The following is a 7,911-nucleotide window of genomic DNA, read 5'->3' as shown; positions in this document are numbered from 1 at the left end:
CAGAGACCGCGACCACACCTATAAGCCCGCAATGCCTCCACCTCGTCTTTGGTGGAAGGTGTTTGGGCGGTCCACAGCGATCTTAGGTGCGAGCGATGCCCGGAGGCGATGGCGAAGGTTGGGCAATTATGGATGTTAGGGCACGTACAATGGTTGATAACATAGTTTTATTTTAAATCTTGCATGTAATTTAGAGATGACAGAAAAAATATCTACAATGAATCATCTCTTATATTCATCAACTAGTTATTCCTAAAAACATGGTGAGACAAATTGTGTTAAAAGATTATCTCTTGTATTTTCTTAAATAAGAGAAGACAAGCCTTTTATTATGAGTTATCTTTCCTTCACCTTATTATTTATCCTACGTGGCACCTTTAGATGGACGACTTGCACGCGTAGATCTCCCAACTCGGCTTGCAAGGCGCACATATTTCTGGTCCACCTTGGGCTTCCAGAGTGCGAGATCAGCGAGAGCCGGTTTCAAGCGTCGAGCGTACCCACCTTGACATGCATCCACCGCTGCAACGGCAGTGCCGAAGCGGTCCAACTTCACATTTTTCCGCCAATCTGCTCCCCATGACATTTCTGTTTTCTTTACTGAAGGTTGCATCGGTTTAGGCATAATCAGGAAAACTATTCAATTAATAGTCGTACTGTTTATTAATTCCACCAAGGGCGTTTGGTCTAGTGGTATGATTCTCGCTTTGGGTGCGAGAGGTCGCGAGTTCGATTCTCGCAACGCCCCCTTTTTTCTCTCTAAAATTCCTTCAGTGAATTCTTTGCCAGTCGGATGACTGTTCGAAAGTAGGCTTGGAATTCTATTAGCTCGCACTAGATCCATCACATTATATGCAACTCTTGTTTTTCTCCTCTTTATTAATCAGGTTTGCTGGCATGTTGTATTTATTTACAAGTTTTGCAGTGCACGTGCGAACCGAGCTTGTGGTGGAACAAAGTCCTAGATTTGGCACAAGTTTTCTCATTTTTCAAAATTATTATACGCTTCTCGACACTATTCTTTTTGTGGCATGATCCTTGCTCACAAGCTCAGGGCAGTGCATATCTTCTGAGATTTAAATGGATCATAGTACTCTTGCCACTGACAAGCGGGCACCATCATCAGCATTGACAACAACCCGGTGCACAACGCTCTTGTATCTTTGGTTGGTTATCGTCTTAATAAGGGTAAAAAACGGACAACATAACGTGCATAACGAAATCAATTTATTGAAAAATAACAAAATATGCATACTCACCAACAGTGGACAATAAGCATAAAAAACTAAGACGAACAATAGATAAATTGGGGTTAATTAGGCCATCTAAACACAAGAAAGCAAATTGTGTCATGATTCTAAACCAGTACATTATGTGCTGCCAGGCAGTGGCAGATCTAGGGGTGGGGCCATGGGGGCCATGCCCCACTCAAACAATCTAGAAATCTATTTTACTAGTGTAATGTTTGTCCATCATATTAATTTTGGTGTAGTGTAGTGTATATTTTTTCTAGCCATTGAAATATTGTTCATGGTTGCCCCCACATTGTCAAATCCTAGATCCGCCACTGCTGCCAGGTCAAACGATTGTAACGGCAATAAAGTTCACTACAAATTGTTTTCAATGGCTTATCGAATAGTCCTCTTGTGGCATGATTATACACACAATACAGTTCTTTGGGGATAACAGTTTCTCAAACAAACAAGCTTCATTATTTTGGAAACCATATCCAAGACATTACATAGACACCAACAAACAGATGGGTTGACATGGATTAAGGACTGGATATCCACCATGCTATAAACTTACATCATATTTTGAATGAAAGATAGAAAGAGGGTATGCTAATGCATACTCTCATGACACAGGTGGACCACAATAACGATCCATCACGCGACAAGAATCTGTGCAAACATTGTTTCCATCAAATTTCTCGTGCCGGCTTTATTTTTCAACAAACGAGTTGCACCTCAGGCCTGCAGAAAAATAAGTGAAAACATGGCTTGTGTCATGTCTTGTGTGCATACATAAAGCCTTTTTTACTTGATATGCAACCCTCTAAATTAGATGAGTAAAAAATCAATGCATTTGTTTAGTTAAACATGACTAATCTTCTATATTTAAATAGGTAGCATCCACTAACCTATTTCTCTCAACATGCAAGTATGTCACATCAGGATCATGCAATGGAAAAGGTCCACCTCAGTATACAATCATGAATAGCATAAAACACACCTAAACATATATATTTAAAATTATTTTCAAATATACAATAATCAAACACAATTAATCATATGTATTTTACTGTTTTAGTTCTAATATTATTTACCCCATATATCCATTCTCCCCATATTAAATCTCAGTGAAATATATTGCAGAACATACCAACAACAAAGTGAGGGGTATTATCTACTGTTGCTGAAACTAGAACGTGATTTAATGCATTTGCACTGCATGTGCACAAATTTCTTAATGTATTGCATATTTAGTTGGGCTCTCTAATGTCATATTGTTTTCCCTTCAAAAAGTACAACATTACAATTTGGATACAAACTTTTGGGAATTATACTTACAGGTGGTGGAATCGTGTAGCGTACACGGATATTAAGTTCTTTAATACCGTCTTCCCAAGTAGAGGCAGGATGCCTTGTGAAACTTATTATACCCTGTGCCATAATGAATTGACCAGTCCCACCGACAATGGACCACTGACCATTTTCCAAACCCGCCGTTATGCCAATCACCTGAAGGGTGGACCCTGCAAACCTATTTCATGTCCAAGGTAGCAAGTTCCGCCATAGGGTTAGAAGTGTATGTAGCTTTTAACAAATCACTACTAGGGAAAAGCCTATACACAGAATCTTAGCAGCAGCGCGGCTCAAAAAGGAGCGCTGCTGCTAATTAGCAGTAGCGCGGGTGTGTAAAACTCGCTACTGACAAGCGTTTAGCAGTAGCGCGCTTTGTGTTACCCGCGCTGCTACAAATATCGACCGACAGTGCCCCCCAAACTCCATTTAGTAGCAGCGCGGTCCCGCGAGCCGCGCTACTGCTATGGATTTAGTAGTAGCGCGCTTTTTCTGAGGTCGCTGCTACTAATTTTCAAATGTGACACACTTTTTGTCCCGGTTAGCAGTAGCGCTTCTGACATAAACGCGCTGCTGCTACTTTCGTATCAGCAGCGTGTTTTACATCCCGTGCTACTGCTAATCCGCACCAACCCACCACCTTTCCCCACCCGTCCCCTCCCCTCCCCCTCCTCTCTTCCCTTTCCCCTACCTCCCACATCCTCCCACTCTCACTCTTCTTCTTCCTCAACACTTCTCCCCCATTACTCTCCCTCTTCTACCTACCTTTTTCTCTCTTCATTACTCCTACCTAACTACACCATCTCCATTAATGCATCTCCTTTCTCTTTTTCCTTCCCCCTCCACTAGTTGAATTTGTCTCCTCCCAAATTAGGTAGCTAGGTAGATGTAGCATTTAGTTAAGTGACCTATTTGCCCCCTAACTAGATCTATCTTTGTCAAGAAGAGCTTTGGGCACTTTTGGTCTCCCTACATCATCATCTCATCACCGTGCTCGATCTCGAGATAGAGGTGATGAAAATTTCATGCTTTTGCAAAATGAAAATATGTTTATGTGTGTGTGATATATTTGTGGAAATTGTGTGTGTGGCATGAGTTGATGCCAAATTGTGCTTTTGAGTTGCCTATGTTTTGCCAAAATTTTGATTTATTTCCGTTTCGGCGAATTCCGGGCAAACTCTAGATCCATATATGTCCTATTTTTAGGGAAGGTCATGCCGAATTTTTGTATGACTTTGATGCATGCACGCATTTTTATAATCAATTTGTTTTATTATTACCGTGCAGACGTTCATGATGGTCAGTGGAACGATGGTGGACAGGTGGTTGCGGTCGGCGGTGCAGGACATGAAAGAAAATAACCTGACAGAGGTTTTATGTCCGTGTCGAAAATGCAAAGGAATAGTTTGGCTCGACCCCTATGACGATGGTCGTGTCGAAGCGCACCTTCTCATGACTAGTTTTATGGATGGCTATACTCGATGGATAACTGAAGATGAGGATGACGATGTTGAGGATGCCGACGGGGCAGGCAATGATGACACGGGGCAAGACGAAGAGATGATCGATAATGGCAGCGGGGAAGAGGTCGGACATGGCGGCGGAGAAGGGGCCGGACATGGCGGAGGAGAAGGGGCCGGACATGGTGGCGGAGAGAACGACATGGACTCCACGCAGCAGAGTTCGTCGGTACTAAGTTCAATCGTGCGGGGCCCTCATGTTCAAGCATTGCTTCGCAAGGAGACGAGTACTGAGAGAGCTGCTTCTAGAGAGGAGGCTAAGCTGGAGCAACTGGTGGTAGACTCGAACACTCCATTGTATGATGGTTGCAATCCTGAGGTGACCCGCTTGAGTTTCACGCTCCAACTCCTGAAGACGAAGGCTAAAAACAAATGGACCGACACTAGCCTCGATGAGCATCTCAAGTACCTAAAGGATGTTCTTCCCGCGGGTAATCTATGTCCTACTAGTGTTGATGAGGCCAAGAAGATTGTGTGCCCTCTTGATCTGCCACACGTTAGATACCATGCATGCATCAACGATTGCATACTTTATCGGAAGGAGCACGCGGAAAAAACAAGTTGTCCGGTGTGCAATGCTTCTCGATACAAGAAGGCCGGGAAGAAATGTCCCCAGAAAGTTGTATGGTACTTACTGATCACTCCCCGTCTCCAGAGGTATTTTGTAGATCCCAAGGAAGCAAAGCTAATGCGCTGGCACGCGGAGAGGAAGAAGCCCGACGATGGAGATGATCCGAAGCTGAGACACGTGAAGGATGGAAGCCAGTGGAGAGCGTTGAACAACTTCTATTGGTATTTTGAATGTGATGCAAGGAACATCGTGCTCGGCGCGTGTACCGATGGCATGAATCTGTTTGGCAACCAGAACACCAACCATAGCACATGGCCCGTGTTTGTATGGATGTACAACCCCCCCTGGTTGTGCATGAAATCGAAGTACATTCACATGAGCATGCTTATTCAAGGGCCGAAACAACCAGAAAATAATATTAATTTGTATCTGGGGCTACTTCAAAAGGAGTTAGACATGTTATGGAAAACACCGGCCAAGACATGGGACGCCAGCAAAGGCGAGTATTTCAACATGAGAGCCGCGCTGATCACGATAGTGCAGGACTATCTTGGTTACGGATATGTGGCAGGCCAGGTGTGCCATGGATATTGCGGATGCACGTGGTGCATGGATGACACGACGTCTCAGCAGCTAACGTCAAGGAAAGATGGCGGGTCTAGGAAAATCGTGTACATGGGGCATCAAAGATGGCTTGAACAGGACGACCCGTGGAGAAATCGTGGAGATCTATTCAATGGTCACGCTGAGCATCGAGGATCTCCACATAAGCGGAGCGGTGCCGAAATCGATGAGCTGTTGAAAAACTGGAAGGAGTGCCTCGCGCCGGGAAAGACGATGAGAAAGGCGCCGGAGCCGCTGCTGAAGGTATGGAAGACGAGGTCTGTGTTCTGGGACTTGGAGTACTGGCACAAACTCGATACACCTCATTGCCTTGATCAAATGTATATCTGTAAGAATGTCCTTGAGAGCTTGCTCGCAACACTGATTAACATGCCGGATAAGACCAAGGATGGGCCAAAGGCAATAAAAGACTTGCAAGATTTGAAAATCAGGGAAGATCTGCACATGCCGCCCTGTAAAATGTCAGACGAGGCAGAGACGGAGACAGAGGCATGGGAGAAGAAGGGCAAGAAAATAAAGAAATAGGATTATTGCCCCCCTTCTTGCTTGACCTTAAGTTAGGCTGAGATCAATGCCTTCTTTAAGTGCCTTACCGGAGTCAAAGTTAGTTCCGGTTACTGTGGCAAGATAAGCAGATATCTAGACACGGACAAGAAAAGGTTCAGCGGGATGAAGTCTCATGACTGTCATGTGATGATGACGCAGATACTACCTGTTGCCCTTAGAGGGATAATGTACAAGCACGTCCGTGACACGCTTATTGGTCTCTGCAACTTTTTCGACGTCATCTCTTGAAAGTCGATCAGTGTGAAGCAGCTCCAAAGGCTATAGGAAGAGATCATTGTAATACTGAATGAGCTTGAGATGTACTTCCCACCCGCGTTCTTTGACATGATGGTGCATCTGTGTGTCCATATTATGGATAACATAATAGACCTGGGGCCGTCATTCCTGCACAACATGATGCCATTTGAGAGGATGAATGGGATCATCAAAGGATTCGTTCGTAACATGTCCCGTCCGGATGGAAGCATCGTCCAGGGCTATTTGGCACAAGAGTGCATCTCTTTCTGTGAGAATTTTCTATATGGCGCAGACCAGCCGCCTGGTGTTAGTGTTGGTTTGCCCGTTAACAAGCACGATGGGAGGCTCGAAGGAGATGGTCACTGCAACGGTCGCAGGGAAGTGCACGTGGCATACTCAGATCGATGCAGCGACTTTGACAGAGCAAACTTGGTAGTGCTACAACACCTAGACGAGGTAGATCCTTTCGTGGCACTACACAAAGAAATTATCGCAAAGAAGTATCATGACCGGGGGGTATGCAGGACGGACGCCGAAGTTACTAGAGAGAACAACTCCACTTTCCTGCATTGGTTCAAAGAGCATATTATTGCTAATTCCCCGGAGGAGGGCTCTAAGGACGGATTGCTCATATACGCCTTAGCACATGGCCCCTCGCCCAACCTCGTAACCTATCAGGCATATGATATCAACGGATACACGTTCTACACGGAGGCCAAAGATATGGATAGTGATGATCAGAACTCAGGGGTGACGATGGAATGCATGACCAGCAGCGACAACGGCGCAACTGAACAATTTTATGGAAGGGTCGAGGAGATCTGGGAGCTTGACTACTCTGGAATGTACAATACGATGATGTTCCGTGTCAGATGGGCTAAGAATGTCGAAAGAGAAAGCCAGATTTTCACTACCATGACTATACCCGACGCCAAGAGCGCTACCGTGAACGCTATCGCAAAAAACGAGCCATGGGTACACGCTAAGCACGTGACACAATGCTTCTTCATAATTGACCCACGCAATCCAGCCGTGTTGTCGTGAGGAGAGGCAAAAGGAACATCATTGGAATGGATGGAGTCACCAACGAGGAAGACTATGATCAGTACGGCAACCCAATGAGGGAAGATGACGATGATGATGAAGTATACGTCAAAAGAAGAATCAATACTACATTACCTAAGAAAAATTGTACTCCATGGAAAAGGCAAAGTCACAATGAGGGGCTCAATTATTCTTCGACGAACAAGAAGGGAAAGAAGCTGACTCAAAAACGAAAACGTCAGCACTGAGGAACCATATGTTATCGGTCAAATGATGTAATATATATATATATATATATGTCCAATGATGTAATATATATGTTCCTATTTTGCATACATATTTAACCGTCAAATGATGCAATATATATCGCCCTCCCTTCGTTCACTACCCTCGGGAAATAAAAGTGGGATAAAATAAAGGAAAAGAAAAAGGAAAACTGGTAGTAGCGAAGGTAGTAGCAGCGCATTTTGTCTAAACCGCTACAGCTACTGAAGTTAGTAGTAGCGCATTTTGTATAAAGCGCTACACCTACTGAAGGTAGTAGCAGCGCGTTTTGTCCAAATGCGCTACTACTACGTCCACTTAACCCAAAATTCTCACTCGCCCTGCTTCATCCCGCCTTTCCCCCCCAAATTCCCACTCTCTCTTCCCCCGTCGCACCCCGCGCCCGACCCGGCCCCGGCACTCGCCCCCGACTCCGGCGCCGGCGCTCGCCCCCGACCCCAGCGCTCGTCCCCGACCCCGGTGCTCGCCCCCGACCCGG

General features: G+C 45.1%; 1 non-coding gene and 1 pseudogene across 1 annotated transcript; one reads left to right on the top strand and one right to left on the bottom strand.

Annotated features, from left to right (window-relative positions):
- Positions 1-676: 676 nt before the first annotated feature.
- TRNAP-UGG lies at positions 677-748 on the top strand. Its single transcript has one exon. It is a non-coding gene; the product is annotated as a tRNA-Pro (tRNA).
- A 1,737-nt stretch (positions 749-2,485) lies between these two features.
- LOC119338546 overlaps positions 2,486-7,911 on the bottom strand; it is an 11,577-nt pseudogene continuing 6,151 nt past the window's right edge.

This window comes from Triticum dicoccoides, chromosome 7B (genome assembly GCF_002162155.2).
Source record: "Triticum dicoccoides isolate Atlit2015 ecotype Zavitan chromosome 7B, WEW_v2.0, whole genome shotgun sequence".
Lineage (NCBI taxonomy): Eukaryota > Viridiplantae > Streptophyta > Magnoliopsida > Poales > Poaceae > Triticum > Triticum dicoccoides.
The sequence above is the reverse complement of the archived record's forward strand: the minus strand, read 5'-3'. Positions and strand labels throughout refer to the sequence as shown.